The sequence below is a fragment of the Papio anubis genome, chromosome 11 (assembly GCF_008728515.1).
Source record: "Papio anubis isolate 15944 chromosome 11, Panubis1.0, whole genome shotgun sequence".
Classification (NCBI taxonomy): domain Eukaryota; kingdom Metazoa; phylum Chordata; class Mammalia; order Primates; family Cercopithecidae; genus Papio; species Papio anubis.
In genome coordinates this window covers 83,947,192-83,959,523 of record NC_044986.1, presented here as the reverse complement: position 1 = coordinate 83,959,523, position 12,332 = coordinate 83,947,192, and positions in this window count along the sequence as shown.

The following is a 12,332-nucleotide window of genomic DNA, read 5'->3' as shown; positions in this document are numbered from 1 at the left end:
CTATGTTGGTCAGGCTGGTCTCGAACTCCTGACCTCAGGTGATCCACCTGCCTCAGCCTCCCAAAATGCATGCTGAATGACCTTTAAGGTGCCTAGTTAATTACCAACTCAACTCCAGTTCTCCTTTCTTCAAAATCAGATTTCCTCTCAAATCCCATCCTGCTTCTCCATTCTATTTAAGTGCCTGGAGATCTTCTTCCCTCACACTATCTAAAGTCATGCCCCACGTCTCACCACAGGGAAATGAAGACTTCACAATCCCTAAGATCCAGCCCACACTCTTGAGGTCTGGGGTGGATACCAAGAAACGATCCACAAAATTCTATTGTTTTGATACGAGACTCAAATATGCCAGATATGTGTAAAAGCAACCTACAAGCTCTCTAATCATGCTCACCTAAAAGATTCCCAGGATCTAATAGGCTCAAAGAAACTTCTTCTAGACATATAAAAGAGAATATTGGATTATGCAAAAATTCATTATTAATTTTTTTATCCATCCTTTAATTCAGCAAACATTTATCTGCTGTTGACTTTATGCAGTGTGGCCTTTTAAGGATTGGAGGACAGGTGAAGAACAGGGGTGCCAGAATGCATCCTCCTACTGATGAGGTCAGTACACATTTGCATTTTAAAATGCTCTGTCCAGCTGGGCATGGTGGATCATGCCTGTAATCTCAACATTGGAAGGCCAAGGTGGGAGGATTGCTTCAGCCCAGGAGTTCAACACCAGCCTGGGCAACATAGAAAGATCCCGTCTCTAAATCAATCAATCAATCAATGCCCTGTCTTTGAAAATAAAACTCTTAAAGAAAGGTTTAATGGGCAGGGTGTGGTAGCTCATGCCTGTAATACAGCACTTTGGGAGGCTGAGGCAGGAGGATCACTGTAGCCCAGAAGTTCAAGACCAGCCTGGGCAACATGTGAGCCCTCATCTCAATTTTTTAACAAATAAATGAATACATACATAAGGAAAGATAAAAAGAAAAGTTTAATGAAAAAATACAGTGTAAAACAAGTATCTTGGACCTAAAAGTATTTTTGTTCAAGCTACATATTGTGAATCACCTTTCCATGTTGAGGATACAGAATATGTAAGCCCAGGAAACTAGGCAGAACGTTCATGTACTAACTAATCAACCCGAGGCAAGGCGAAAATGAGAGTAATCAACCTGAGGCAAGGGGCAAATGAGACGGAAACTGCCTCTGGTCTATCATAAGCAGCAACTTTCCCTCTGATGTATTTTTTTGTTATTCAGTGTAAAAGGATAAAATCTCTCTAAAACTAAAACCTTAATGTTTGTCAGGAGTTACAAACCATGACCAACTAATTATGGGAAATCATAAGATATGACTGTATGAGATCTAGATGGTTTACAAAGTGTACCCATTGTTAATCACATGTGGCCACCCTCCCACTGCGTGCTCACATGACCTCTTTGTGCTCCTGGAAAGAGGGTGCGGGGGGCAGAGGGAAAGAGAGGAGAAGTGAAAATGGTATTAGAAAGCAAACTTTCCCTTTTCACAAGATGGCGCCGAAAGTGAAGAAGGAAACTCCTGTCCCTCCTAAAGCCGAAGCCAAAGCAAAGGATTTAAAGGCCAAGAAGACAGTGTTGAAAGGTGTCCACAGCTGCAAAAAGAAAAAGAAACAGAGGGAGAGGGAACTCTCCAGTGTCTCTTGTTTCAGGGACCCTAACCTGGGCCACTTTGGCCCAGGGACTGTGGGGTGGGGGGTTGTGGCGGCTCTGCTCTGAGTGGCCAAGATAAAGCAACAGAAAAATGTTCAAAGCTGTGCAGCAAAGACAAGTCACTGAACAGGGATCTGCTCATAAGTGTGGGGAACTCCAAGTCAGCCACCCTGGAGGTGAGTCCCCAAAGAGCCCATGCAAGGTGGCATCAGCAGAAGAAGGGAATTATTCCCATCCTTGGCACATTCCTCACTGACCTGGTGATGCTAGACACTGCGATGAGTGGTTATGTGGATGGGAATAAGAAGAACTCCCAGAAAAGGAGACCCAGCTGCTCAGGTGGCTGCAAATCATTCCAGCCTTCACCCCAGGGAGGAACCGGGGGCCTGGTTCTGGGCCAGAGAGCAGCCCAGTGAGGGTGAGAGCTACAGCCTGTCCTGCCAGCTGGATCCCCTGTGCCGGTCAACCAGTAATACCGTCAAGGCTGAGCAGGTCAGGCTTCCCGGAGCTGGCCCTGGGAAGCCGGCCCTGGGAAGCCAGCCCTGGGGTGAGTTGACTCCTGCTGTGGTACTGAGACAACATTGTCATAAATTCAATGCGCCCTTGTATCCCTTTTTCTTTTTTACCTATCTTCATCTATAATCACTATGCGTACTAGTCTTTGTTAGTGTTTCTATTCAACTTAATAGAGATATGGTATACTTAGAAAAAAAAAAAAAATGGGCCGGCATGGTGGCTCACACCTATAATCCCAACACTTTGGGAGGCCGAGGCGGGTGGATCACAAGGTCAGGAGATGAAGACCATCCTGGCCAACATGGTGAAACCCCATCTCTATTAAAAATACAAAAATTAGCCAGGCATGGTGGCATGTACCTGTAGTCCCAGCTACTCAGGAGGCTGAGGCAGGAGAATCGCTTGAACCCGGAAGCTGGATGTTGCAGTGAGCCGAGATCAGGCCACTGCACTCCAGCCTGGGCGACAGATCGAGACTCCGTCTCAAAAAAAAAAAAAAAAATCCTATCATGAGACCCTGTCTTTACGACTTCGTTTAACTTCAGTTACTTCCTAAAGGCGCTCCCTCCAACTGCAGGCACATTGGGCATTAGGGCTCCAACATAAGAATTTCAGGTGGACAGAAACATTCAGTCCATATCACATATTGTCTCCTAATAGTACAGCCCCCATGCACTATGATTTCTGAGTATTTGCAAATAGCTGATTGTGTGCTGTCTTCCTTGTACAGGTGTTTATAATGAACCTAAAACAATGACAATGGTTTTAGCCCTCTCGAATGCATATCGTAGGGAGGCACATCCCTCCCAACCTGGGTGTTGTTCCCCTCCCCGGCCCCCCATAACCCTTGCCTAGGTCTTGTCATCCTTCTCCAAAAAGTTCTGCATATCAGAACTTTATGGGAAAGGGAGGAGACACATTTAAATTGCAGGCCTTCTCTGACCCTGTTTTTAAAAATACTATTTATTAATATTGTCAAAAGTATAGGAGTATGCAAAGAAATACATTTAGTCCCAAATCTCACTTCCCAATAACCCATATCAATTTTTTTGGGGGACGGAGTCTTGCTCTGTCACCCCGGCTAGAGTGCAGTGGTGCCATCTTGGCTCACTGCAAGCTCCACCTCCCTGGTTCACGCCGTTCTCCTGCCTCAGCCTCCTGAATAGCTGGGACTACAGGTGCCTGCCACCATACCCGGCTAACTGTTTTTTTGTATTTTTAGTAGAGACAGGGTTTCACTGTGTTAGCCAGGATGATCTGGATCTCCTAACCTTGTGATCTGCCTGCCTCAGCCTCCCAAAGTGCTGGGATTACAGGCATGAACCACCATGCCCAGCCATATTGGTATTCTTTAGAATGATATATTCAGGAGATTAGGAAAATGTAAATGATACAGAAAGTGTAAAATGAAAATAAAGCCAGCTGGGCACAGTGGCTGATGCCTGTAATCCCAGCACTTTGGAAGGCCAAGGTGAGCAGATCACCTGAGGTTAGGAGTTCAAGAGCAGCCTGGCCAACATGGTGAAACCCTGTCTCGACAAAAATACAAAAATTAGCTCGGCATGGTAGCACATGCCTGTAGTCCCAGCTACTCAGGAGGCTGAGACAGGAGAATCACCTGAACCTGAGAAATGGAGACTGTAGTGAGGCAAGATTGTGCCACTGCACTCCAGCCTGGGCAACAGAGTGACACTCAGTGTCAAGGAAGGAAGGAAGGAAGGGAGGAAGGGAGGGAGGGAGGGAGGGAGGGAGGAAAACAAGATCTCCAGCTCTCCCTATTCCAGCCCTTCAACTGCAAAGCAACTACTATTATAATTCATTTGTTCATTTATATAAAAGTACTTACTGAGCAACAGTGCTGGGCATTGTTTGGGTTGCTGGGAATACAGTGGTGAGCAAGATATGTCAAGTCTCTGCCTCATGGTACTGGCACTTTAGTGAACAAGGCAGACAATAAACACACAAATCCATAAAGTAAAATGAGGCAGTGGTGAACTGTGAATGAAATGCAGCATGAAAGAAGAAAGTGGTGGGAGGGAGTGCTGTTGTGGGCTCTGACCTGAAGTGAGGGAGTGAGACTATGACTATCTGGGGGAGAGAGGGCAGCCAGGGCAAAAGCCAGGGGCCAGAATTTCTTCAGACATCTATGATCTTGATTTCATGTGTTTTTCAAAGAGTTATTGTTTAGAAAATGAAAAAAATGAAGCATATCTGCTGAAGAGCTGTCTGTTTTCATCACTGACTCTGTAAAATACACTGTTCTTTGTGTACTGTGTGTTACTTTGCCAGCTGCTGCATTAGCCTTCAAAAGTATTTGAAAACTTAAGATGAGCTACAATTTTTTGCAAACTTGCATTCCTTTCTGTGGTATTTTGTCCTTCAATGGAAGCATAGCAATTATTTTATGGAAATGTTAGCAATTCTGTACCAACTTTGAATAACATGAAAAATTTATTAAAGTTTAAAAAATTAAAAATTTATTTAAAGAAAAAAAGAAGAATTTGCTCGATTTGTTCAAGGAACATCAGGAAGGCCAAAGAAGCCAGATCAGAGTCATGAAGGGGAAAAGTTTAGGCCCTAAGATTAGGCAGGACCTAGGATTTAAGCTGGGGGCAGGTGATTCTTAAGAAGTCTGAAGTTTGAGAATAATGATTTGGTCAAACTCTCTTGCTTTGTAAGTGGAAAAACTGAAGGCAGATCGACGACTGCTTGATGCTTTGCCATGTTTCTCTTAACACAAAATATTCTCTCACAAAACAGATTTATCTCAGACAGAAACCATATATTAACTATCTCAGCAATTCCAGTACTTAGTACCATGCTTGGTTGGCAATAAGGGCTCAGAAAATATTTGCTGAATGTCAAAATCAACTGACCACAAATGTAGGATTTCTTTCTGACAGAGCAGGAGCACCGTCATCTCGGACAAACACCATCACTTTAAAAATTCCAGCTCGCAATACAAAAACCTAGCTGGGCGAGGTGGCGGCGCCTGTAGTCCCAACTACTCGGGAGGCTGAGGCAGGAGAATGGCGTGAACCTGGGAGGTGGAGCTTGCAGTGAGCTGAGATCCGGCCACTGCACTCCCGTCTGGGCGACAAAGCGAGACTCTGTCTCAACAACAACAAAAAAAATTCCAGCTCCCTTTCTAGCCTCATGCATTTCAAGGAAATCACTTCTCTTCTACAAGCAGCCAGAAAAAACAGATAGTAAAATAAAAATAAAACAGCTCAGGCACCAAAAAAGGTGGGGAAAAAGTCTCTTGGGTAACTGCCAAACTTTACCCTCATTCAATGGGCCCCAGTAAAACAGTAGGCCTTAATAAGCACATTCCTTTCCCTTCAAGTGCACTAAAATAAAAAAGGTAAAAGCAAATTCGAGGGGTATGCCTGCAACTGCAAAAAAAAAAAAAGATATAAAAACAAACACACAACTCTCCCTCCCAAATAAGCACAACAACAACAACAACAACAACAACAACACAAAAGGAGTCCAAGTCTCTAAAAAGCTCTCCCACCCTAAATTCTTAAAAACTCTTAGTCTTTAAAAAAAAAGTGTGCCTCTAACCTAACTTGGACAAAAGCTCCTCTCAGGTTTGTTTTCTCTAAAATAAACCTGTCTTAACTAGCAAGCCATCTTTTGTGTTTATTTCCTCTTTCTTTAATTCTTACACTTTCTGGACTCTCAATTTCTCTATTTCCTTGATCTGCATATCTGCCCATATGCTAGTATCACACCGTCTTGCTTGCTGTGGCTTTGTAGTGATAAAGGTTCTCCCTGACCGAACTTTAATCAGGCTCCTCTAAGCCCCCATTTTCAACTAAGCCTCAATCTTGGCCTATAAGAACTGCAGACTCTGGGCCATGCACAGTGGCTCACACCTGTAATCCCAGCATTTTGGGAAGTTGAGGTGGGCAGGTCATCTGACATCAGGAGTTCGTGACCAGCCTGGCCAACATGGTGAAACTCTGTCTCTACTAAAAAAATACAGAAATTAGCCAGGCATGGCGGGGCACATCTGTAATCCCAGCTACTCAGGAGGCTGAGGCAGGAGAATCACTTGAACCCAGGAGGCGGAGGTTGCAGTGAACCAAGATAGTACCACTTCACTCCAGCCTGGGTCCAGCCTGGGTAACAAGAGTAAAACACCGTCTCAAAAAAAAAAAAAAAAAAAAAAAGATAAATAAAAAGCAAACTGCAGACTCTCAGCGCAAATGATTTCATCCACCTCCGACACTAAGAGACTTCAACAAACACTATCGTTTCTGACAGTTCATGGCCATGTCCTTAGGATGATGACCTCAGCCCCCTTACGTTTCTGCCCAATAAAATTCAATGCTGCCCAGAGAATTTATGATTTATGATTTGTTCCAGGCAAAGCCTGAATATAGGCCCCTGAACCCCCTTTTCCTAAAGGATTTACTTTAGAAAACCGGCAGTTAGAAATCCTTTCTCTGTCTCTTGGAAATGTATCTTCTATAACACAGGAATGTCTTTCCCAAGGACCTGGGAGCCATCGCTTTGAAATGTAATTATTAGGTACGACAGAGCCTCTGTCTCCCAATTTTGGTGGTAGGGTAGGACCCTGATATTGATAAGCACCAGTGCACAATTTGATAAGCACAAGTTCACAATCTAGTCAATGTACTTATTGACCAAACCTCCCTCCCCTCAACTAGCATCCTTCAGTACTTTTCTCTTAACACATCCTAGCATTTAAAAAGCCTCCTGCCTTCTGGTTGGGTAGAATTGAGCTCAATTAATGCTGAAGTGTCTCTTCCCTGCTACAGTAGTCTGAATAAAATCTGTCTTGACATTTTTGACAAGTGTCTGGTGCAAAATTTTTCTTTAACAATAGTAAGTGTTGAAATTGGATAGTGTAAGTTTTTTTTTTTTTTTTTTGAAACGGAGTCTCACTCTGTCGTCCAGGCTGGAGTGCAGTGGCCGGATCTCAGCTCACTGCAAGCTCTGCCTCCTGGGTTTACGCCATTCTCCTGCCTCAGCCTCCCGAGTAGCTGAGACTACAGGCGCCCACCACCTCGCCCAGCTAGTTTTTTGTATTTTTCAGTAGAGACAGGGTTTGACCGTGTTAGCCAGGATGGTCTCGATCTCCTGACCTCGTGATCCGCCCGTCTCGGCCTCCCAAAGTGCTGGGATTACAGGCTTGAGCCACCGTGTCTGGTGTAATTTTTTTTTTTAACTTTGTTCTTTTTCAAAATATTTAGCTATCCTAGGTCGTTCCCTTTTTTATATAAATTTTAGCAAAAGCTTATCAATTTCTACAAAAACCTGCTGGACTATTTTTTTTTTTTTTTTGAAACCAAGTCTCACTTTGTTGCCCAGGCTGGAGTGCGGTGGCACAATCTTGGCTCACTGCAACCTCTGTCTCCCAAGTTCAAGTGATTCTCCTGCTTCAACCTCCCTAGTAGCTGGGATTACAGTCAGATGCCACCATGCCCAGCTAATTTTTGTATTTTTAGTAGAGTCAGTGTTTCACCATGTTGACCAGGCTGGTCTCGAACACCTGATCTCAGGTGATCCACTTGCCTTGGCCTCCTAAAGTGCTGGGATTACAGGCGTGAGCCACTGCACCCAGCCAGGACTGACTTTTTAATTTTTTCCCTTGATTTCACAGTATTTGGAATGGACTCACTTTCTTATGAATGGCATTAATTTTTTTTAAATTGGCAGGAATTTATCAATAAATTGGGGGAGGACTGCCATCTTAACAATATAGTCTTTTAATCTATGAACATGGGATTATTTAAATCAGGGATTAGCAAATTTTCTGCAAAGAACCATATAGTAAAATTATTTGTGGTGTTGTCGGCTATATTCAATTTTGCTTTGTAGTGTAACAGCAGTTGTTGGCCAGGCGTGGTGGCTCATGCCTGTAATCCCAGCACTTTGGGAGGCTGGCAGATTACCTAAAGTCAGGAGTTCAAGACCAGCTGGGTAACATGGAGAAACCCCGTTTCTACTAAAAATACAAAAAGATAGCCGGGCATGGTGGCGCATGCCTGTAATTCCAGCTATTCGGGAGGCTGAGGCAGGAGAATCACTTGAACCTGGGAGGTGGATGTTGCAGTGAGCTGAGATGATGCCATTGCTCTCCAGCTTGGGCAACAAGAGCAAAACTCTGTCTCAAAAAAAAAATAGTGTTTCAATAAAACTTTATTTACAAAACAAACAGGGGGCCAGATCAGGACCATGGACTGTAGTTTGCTGCCTCTAATTTAGATCTTCTTCAATTTCTCTGAGCAAAGTTTTATAATTTTTATTGTAAGTCTTGCATTTATTTCATTAAACTCGTTTCTAAGTACTTTATTCTTTTAGGTGTTATTTGAATGAAATTTTGTTTCCTTAATTTCATTTTCACATTGTTTATTACTAGTATGTAGAAATACAATTGATTTTTACACATTGGCCTTGTGTACCTGAACCTTGTTTGCTAAACTTATTTATTAATTCCAGTAAAATTTTTTGGTAGATTACTTGGGATTTTCTGCATACAGATCATGTGGTCTACAAATAAATACAGTTTTATGTTTTCCTTTTCATTCTAGATGTCTTTAATTTACCTTTCTCTCTGTTTCTCCCTCTACTCCCTTTTAAAGTTGCCCTGGCTATGACTACTAGTACAGTGTTGAATGGAAGTGGTAAGAGTAGACATCCTTGCCTGTGTCCTATATTTGAGTGGGAAACATTCTGTCTTTCATTATTGAGTACATTAACTGTAGATTGTTTGTAGTTGCCCTCTATCACATTGAAGAAGTTTACTTTTATTCCTAGTTTGTTGAGAATTTTTACCATGAATGTATGTTGGCTATTGTCAAATGCTTCTGTATCTATTGAAATGACAATGTGATGTCTTTTAATCTATTAATCTAGTGCATTATATTCACTGATTTGGGGGTTTTGTTGTTTTTAATTAATTAATTTTAAAAATCTCACCACATACTAGAGAAAGCATTACTTGATTTTTGGATGTCACACTAACCTTGCATTTCTGGGATAAATCATACTTGGTCATGGTGTATAATCTTTTGTATATGTTGATGGATTTTGTTTGCTAGTATCTTATTGAGTATGTTTGCATCTATATTCATGAGAGATATTGTTCTATAATTTTTGTTTCTTTTGGTGTGTTTGTCTAGCTTTGGTATCAGGGTAACACTGGCCTCATTGAAGGAGTTGGAGCAAGATCCATCCTTTTTTATTTTCTTTTTTTTTTTTTTTTTTTTTTTTTTTGAGACGGAGTCTCACTCTGTCGCCCAGGCTGGAGTGCAGTGGCCGGATCTCAGCTCACTGCAAGCTCCGCCTCCCGGGTTCACGCTATTCTCCTGCCTCAGCCTCCCGAGTAGCTGGGACTACAGGCGTCCGCCACATCGCCCGGCTAGTTTTTTTTTTGTATTTTTTAGTAGAGACGGGGTTTCACCATGTTAGCGAGGATGGTCTCGATCTCCTGACCTCGTGATCCACCCGTCTCGGCCTCCCAAAGTGCTGGGATTACAGGCTTGAGCCACCGCGCCCGGCCCATCCTTTTTTATTTTCTGAAAGATTATTGTGAAAGACATATTATTTCTTCTCATCTTGTCATGTCATGTTGTGTCCTGTCCTGTCCTGTCCTGTCTGAGATGGAGTTTTGCTCTTGTTGCCAAGGCTGGAGTGCAATGACACGATCTCGGCCCATTGCAACCTTTGCCTCCCAGGTTCAGGTGATGCTCCTGCCTCCCAAGTAGCTGGGATTACAGGTATGAGCCACCAGATCTGGCTAATTTTTTTTTTTTTTTTTTTTTTTTTTGAAACAAGGTCTTGCTCTGTCACCCAGGCTGGAGTGCAGTGGCGTGATCTCGGCTCACTGCAAGCTCCGCCTCCCAAGTTCACACCATTCTCCTACTTCAGCCTCCTGAGTAGCTGGGACTACAGGTGCCCGCCACCATACCTGGCTAACTTTTTTTGTATTTTTAGTAGACACGGGGTTTTGCCGTGTTAACCAGGATAATCTCGATTTCCTGAGCTAGTGATCCACTCACCTTGGCCTTCCAACGTGCTGGGATTACATGCGTGAGCCACCGCACCCTGCCTAATTTTGTATTTTTAGTAGTGATGGGGTTTCACCATGTTATAGAGGCTGGTTTTGAACTCCTGACCTCAGGTGATCCACCGGCCTCAGCCTCCAATTTGGCTAATCTTTTTATTTTGTAGAGATGGAGTTCTTACTATGTTGTCCAGGCTGCTCTTGAATTTCTGGCCTCAAGCAATCCTCCTACCTGGGCCTCCCAAAGTTCTGGATTAAAGGTATAAGCCACCACGCCTGGCCTAAAAATGTAACTTTTATACATACGTTTTTCTCAAGAGAAACAGACTGGCACTGGTATGCATTTCAAGAAAAATAGGAGAAAGCATATTTACTTAGGAAAGTGAGGCTCCTAAGTACCTCATATACAAACATCATACCGGCTTCACTGGGTTGTGTTACCTGACCTGCCCCCTGAGCATTTGAACTTGCTACCCCTTGATAGAGAATTGATTCCCTCATTTGCCAAAGAGGAATCTGAGACCGGGTGAGGGTGAGCACCTGATTGGCCAGGTACTCACCCCCAGCCAATCAGCAGTAAGTTCCTTTTCATCCCAGCCACAGGAGGAAATTCGTAACTATGTCTGACAGGCATTTACTTTCTTCCTGGTGAGTAGCTGGAAAAGAGAGTAGTTTGGAAATATTTGGAAATAGCACCGTTTTTCTCTCATGTATCTGTGATCTGGAAGCCCCCTGACTGCTTCAAGTTGTCCTGCCTTTCCAGACCGAACCAATGTTCATTTTACATGTGTTGATTGATGGCTCCTGTCTCCCCAAAAGGTATAAAACCAAGCTGTGCTCTGACCACCTTGGGCACAAGAACCTTGTGCTCAGAACCTCCTGAGGGTGTGTCATGGGTGCATGTCCTCAACCTTGTGACTCGGTGCTAACGCTGTACTAAATTACTAGGCTGGTTAACATCTATTGGAATTTCTTGATGCCAAAGGCCGTGGGAGGCCTGAACACATTGTCAAGGGAGGAGGAAGGGGAAGGAGAAGGGCTGCGGGATCCCCTGCATGAAAGGCCCCATGCTGGTGGCAGCTCCACCTGCTGCTCCGGGGCTCAAAGGTGCTTAGATCTCTTCACTTGAGTGCAGATGCTGCCGGCCCTTTGGCCAGGTGTGTGAGGGAGGCAGCCCTGGCTGTAAAGAGAGCACTGGCTTGGCTGGGTGTGGTGGCTCACGCCTGTAATCCCAGCACTTTGGGAGGCCAAGGTGGACAGATGATTTGAGGTCAGGAGTTTGTGACCAGCCTGGCCAACATGGTGAAATCCCATCTCTACTAAAAAAAAAAATACAGAAATTAGCCGGGCATGGTGGCATGTACCTGTCATCCCAGCTACACAGGAGGCTGAGGCAGGAGAATCACTTGAACCCAGGAGGTGGAAGTTGCAGTGAGCTGAGATTGTGCCACTGCACTCCAGCCTGGGCAACAGACTCCATCTCAAAAAAAAAAAAAAAAAGAGCACTGGCTTTTGGGCCCTTAGGCCTATTATATAACTGAATTGTGTCAGGCCTCTGAGCTGAAGCTCAGCCAGTATAACCCCTGTGACCTGCACATATACATCCAGATGGCCTGCAGGAACCAAGAAGTCTGGAGCAGCCAAAAAACCACAAAGAAGTAAAACAGCCAGTTCCTGCTTTAACTGATTAACCAAAATTACAACATTTTACCATTGTGACTTGTCCCTGCCCTACCTTAGCTGATTAATCAACTTTGTGACATTCTTCTTCTGGACAGTGAGTCTTATGATCTCCCAAACATGTACCTTGTGACCCCCTCCTCTGCTAACAATAGATAACCAACTTTACTGTAACTTTCCATTACTTACCCAGCTCCTATAAAGCAATCCTTCCCCATCTCCCTTCGCTGACTCTATTTTTGGACTCAGCCCACCAGCACCCAAGTGAATTAAAAGCTTTATTGCTCATACAAAGCCTGTTTGGTGGTTTATTCACTCGGATGTGCTTGACAAATTTGGGTCTGCTTGCCCAGTACAGTTAAGTCCAGATATCCACACTGAGGTTGCAGCACTAGAAAGGAAGGTGT